Source organism: Abrus precatorius, unplaced genomic scaffold (genome assembly GCF_003935025.1).
Source record: "Abrus precatorius isolate BTA unplaced genomic scaffold, Abrus_2018 Scaffold0, whole genome shotgun sequence".
Lineage (NCBI taxonomy): Eukaryota > Viridiplantae > Streptophyta > Magnoliopsida > Fabales > Fabaceae > Abrus > Abrus precatorius.
Genome location: NW_020874290.1, coordinates 1,839,880 through 1,844,879, shown reverse-complemented (window position 1 = coordinate 1,844,879; position 5,000 = coordinate 1,839,880). Strand labels below are relative to the sequence as shown.

At 36.7% G+C, this 5,000-nt stretch overlaps 1 pseudogene; it reads left to right on the top strand.

The window, feature by feature from the left end:
- The window catches only part of LOC113852535, a 91,557-nt pseudogene that overhangs the window by 34,592 nt on the left and 51,965 nt on the right, over positions 1–5,000 (top strand).

The window sequence follows — 5,000 nt, the reverse complement described above, 5'->3', positions numbered from 1 at the left end:
GTCTATTTCCGGCATCATATCCATAGTTAGCGTATTCATCATAGTTAGAAGCTCCAGCTCCATATCAAGGTCACGGTCGATATCGTCACTATCATCAATATCGTCACTATCGTCACTATCATCAATAAGAAAACCCTTAGGCTTGTTATCCAGGAACTTTTTCAGAAATACTGTAATGAAAGGAACATAGGAGTTTGTCGCTAGGTATTTGACCAAATAGGATCGTCCAGTTCCTATAGAACCTATCACTAAAATACCCCTAGGGGGGGGTAGGGCTAAGCGGAGCGAAAAGGGTTTTCCATGAGATGGGAAATGAAAACTATTAGCCCCCCACAGGGTTTGTGAATAAGTAATTGTCTGATAATGAGCAAGGAATATCCGTCTTTCTGCTAAACAGGATGTATTGAACTCATAATGCATTAGATACTTTTTATGAATGTCAACTAAGTATCGTAAGTAAATTGCTCCCGGTTGTTCAATCATTTGATAACCAGAGTTATTCTTTGATAAATGATCACTATGAGTCAGACTCAATAGAATTTGATCAATCCTTGTTTCTGTCGTTAAGGTAGAGAACTGAACCAAGAATTCTCTTTCTTTATCATCAATCGAATCACTGTTCGAGACCCAGGATTCTATTTTATCATCAATCCAATCACCATTCACGTTTTTTATTTTTCTTATCAAGGAATAGATCGCTTTACTTGTATGACTTACATGTCTCGTATTTCTCGAAAAAGCGATTCGATTGATGGGATTTGGTATGATACTTATGAGATCGATGAGATTCCAATATTTCTTCTTAGAACGTATTGATTTGACCCCATAAGCGGGACCACCACCCCATAGCATGGGGCCACCAGAAGCAGAACCCCGTATTTCTTCTAGAGAATCTCCTAATTGTTCCAGAGCAACTAGAAAGAGATTCTTTAACCAGAAAGAATTCAGTTCAGATGTGGGATACCTATCTAGAAGTTTTCGCAACTCAATCATGTATGATGGAATCATCAAAGATTTGACCTTTTCGAACTCTGTCTGTAACTCACTATAGACTCGAGAAACAAAGAGAAGATGTGTACGAACGAGATATCCAGCAACAAGAAGAAGGAAAAGGATTGAATAGAGGAACTCCCGAACATTTAGCGATCTCAGATGTGTCGATATCAATAGTGATTCATTATTTCGATGAAAAATTTCTTCGGATAGAAGAAGATTATGTAAACAATTACTCGGAATCTCACTTATCAGATTCCATATCTTACTTATCAGATTGCATTGTGAAAGACACAATGGAATCTGAAGAATTCGCCATGATATATCTGATCCATGCATAATATCATGAAAAATGGATACAAATTTTTGGCTGCTACTTAGTATCGGCAATAGGTCTGAAAAAGTATCTAAAAATATGAAATTTATATATTTGTACCCTGTCGAGGTAAGGAACCATGGTATATATGTTTGGAATAGATTCCATTTTGAAAGAGTTGAAAAAGCACTATCTCGTTGAAAGGTTCTATACATCTGCCCTTTCTCAAGGCATTTTTTTGGACAAGGACTCCGTTTTTTCCTCTTTTCGGATGGTAAATATTTCTCAGAACATGGAGTGTGAATCAAACCCATGTTTGAATTGAAATTGAGATACTGATGCAAGTTCTTCCCTTCTGAATCAGGTAGATTCATATCTGAAAGAGATTGACAATAAGTTCTTTCAAAATTGACTATTTGTCCCTCTGTTAGAGGTGTTCCAGAAATGTCTGCGATCGAGTAAATAGCTCTACGAACGAATGGATCGGATCGAATTGGAAAATGGAAAGATTTGTACAAGTTATACCCTTCGTCGCCACTTTGCGGAAAATCGTTAGGTATCAATATGTTAGATACCTGTGACTCGATTGGTGAAATAGTATCTCTCCCCCAAAAAGCATGTTTTTTTTTACCACCGCAAAAAGAAAATATTTTGTTGCGAATGAACAAGATATTGAGGAATTGTCCATACGTAAAATCATTATTATTGATACAGGCCTTTTCCACATAAAAAGGGAATCTTTTGTTACAATAGAAGCAGAAGTGATATCGATTATTCAAGAATCGAAGTCGATTTGCTTTATAAAAAGAGGATATCAATGAACTTCTATGAAATGGTTTCACGGGATTCAGCCAATTGTCTTGATCGTGGGATATCGTTGAGAAATAGGAATCCGTGTTATCAAAAGATTTCCTGCAATTCTTTCTAGTATGGAATGAGTCAATCATCCACTTTGGTATCTTATTGAACAAAAATGGTGATATTGTTCCTCCATTGATCAAGAATTTCGATTTTTGGGAAGTATCATGGTCATCCAATAATAAGGGTTTCCTTTTTTTCAAATGAAAGATTTGAAGACCTATTGATTCTAACAACTGATTACAGAGTGGATCATTCGGACCTTTCAACTCATAGATGTGGATCTCGGACCTATGAATGGGGATACTCCCGAAACTCACAAAGAAAAAAGGAAGTGAGTTAGACAAAAAGAGAAGAAACTTGGACAAAAAAAGAAGTAACTTGGACAAAAAGAAACAAAGTGACTTAAACAAATATTTTTTGTCGATAACCTCAGACCAATCAATCGAATATTGATTAATATGTAATCGATCGAACACTACTTGAAAACGGCTATTCTGCTCAGAAATGAAATGGTCCAAATGTTCCTGGAAATTCTTGCTCCCATTGGACCATTTGTATCTATATGCATTAGGATCCCGATTCATGGATCTCTCCGTTCGAGAAATAAAAATAAGAAGATCGAACCATTTCTTCTGACTCTTTTTCAAATTTGATAAATGTTGGTTGATCGTGTATTTCATTATAGTTCTATGATTCAGAGTATCATTTCCTATTTGATACCTTTGAATTCCATATTCGAAGTTGCGATCGAATCGATTCTTTTTAATGAATCGATTCAATACATTTCTTATGTAACCAGGGATGCTATATTGGATTTGAATCAGATTTCGGATCAATCTATATTGATTGACTGCCTCCATTATGTTGTTGCTAGCAAATACCACTATTTTTGGTTTTGGATCCTCTAAATCATTCCCACAAGAGGTCTGGACCCATTTTTTTATGATCCTTCGATAAAAAGATTCATTCTCTTCATAAAAAAGAGGAGGTAGGACCAATAAAGATTGATTTTTCGATTCATCCCTGGAGTTGAATACCTCATTCAAAAATGGTTTTTGATCCAATCCGGAGGAATCAATAGAAAAAGTCAATTCCCTATGATACACCAGATCCGGCTCGGTTATTGATAGAGTGAATAGATCTGCCATTTCTTGAAATATCTCTTCTGATTCAAAATCGTGGTGTAACGTGTATCCCCCCCTGTTCCGGTCATGGAATAGATGAAATAAACCAAAAAACGGATTTTTGTTCAAGAATGAAATCTTATTGGAACTGTCCAGTTCATCCTTCGGAACCATATCACATCCCGGATCTGATGAAATAGGATGAATTGAGACGGTATTTTGTAAGTACATAATTATCTTGAATATATTAACTATTTCTTTATTTTCCCATCGCCTGGAAAGAACAAAAGAAATATCTTGTTCTTTCTTCAACAATTTCTGATCTCTAGTGGACCTCTCAGTAGGATTCGAACCCAGATGAAGTTCTGACCATCTGTCAGAGAAAAAAGAACGATTGGCTCTTGCAGGATTCCCAAGAAATTCTTCGATTTTTTCCGGAAGCAGATGATTATTCATCTGCTTCTCACGTTCCATGAATAGTCGGCACATTGAGGAATATCCAGAAAGGCTTTTAGGGAATCGCTCTGATTCTATCTCTGTTCGTTCCGTTTGAAGAAAGGAAGGATCCCAACAAAGAATCGATCTTTCTTTTAGTTGCTGAATCTCTCTTTGATTGATCAATGTGTGATATTTCGAATCCTCATTCCTAATGGAATCGAAATGATCCTTGGATTGATCAGAAGATCCTTTCAATTGGCTAGAATCCGTTACTTGAATCAAACTAGATCTCGTGGAATCATATTGAATATTTGATGATACATTCCGTACCTTGCTAAAAAACCGATCCTTGTTTACCAACCACACATTGTCTAACCAAATCCAATTCTCTCTCGACATGTTCCTCAAAAAATCCGATTCGTGCGGATTCTTCCCCCAACTAACGAAGAGATCTTGACGGAATTGCCACATATGAAATTGAGCACAATTTTGCAAAGAAATAGCCCGCTTGTTTCTCAAGAAGAGATGGGAAACATGCTCAATATCATTTGATTGAATAGTTGACCCAGCCCCTTGTTGTTTGAAGAAACCCTCCACTTCAATTGGTATTTTTTCACGAAAAGCAAACATGAGATAATAAATCCAGTCTTTCACTAAGATTTCGAATAGCTGTCCCGAATTCAAGTTGATTATGTTTCGCCTCTTCCTCGGAGAAAGACGATCAAACAATTCCCAATCATGGTCCTTGCGGATCGGATCATCCATATAATATACAAAAAGAAACTCCAGATATTTGATATCTTTCTCTTTGAATGAGATCTCAATTCCAGCGACGGTTTCATTAGATATCTTACAACTGGAATCCCTCTTTTTTCCTATCCAGTTCCTCCACCACCGCGAACCCCAGTTAGATTCAGGCATGATACACTTTTTAGTTATTGGGAGAACCCGAGTACTCTCTTTCGGATCTAGGAAAGAGCTCTCAGAGATCTTTTTTCCTTTTGGAAGATACAGGAGCGGAACAATCAACCTATTGATATTGGAAGACTCAAAAGATTCTTCCAATGTATCATTATTTCTGGGTCCAATGGAATTCATAGGTATAGGAAGAAACCCTGTCAAATAGAGATTTTTTCTTTCGACCATCTTTCGATTGTTAATACGATATATAAGGATCGCTACTACAAAGAGTACTACATCCTTGATCGTGAAATATCGATTGCTTGTTGAACCCTGTGAATTGCGTGAAAGTAGGATACTCCAAATTC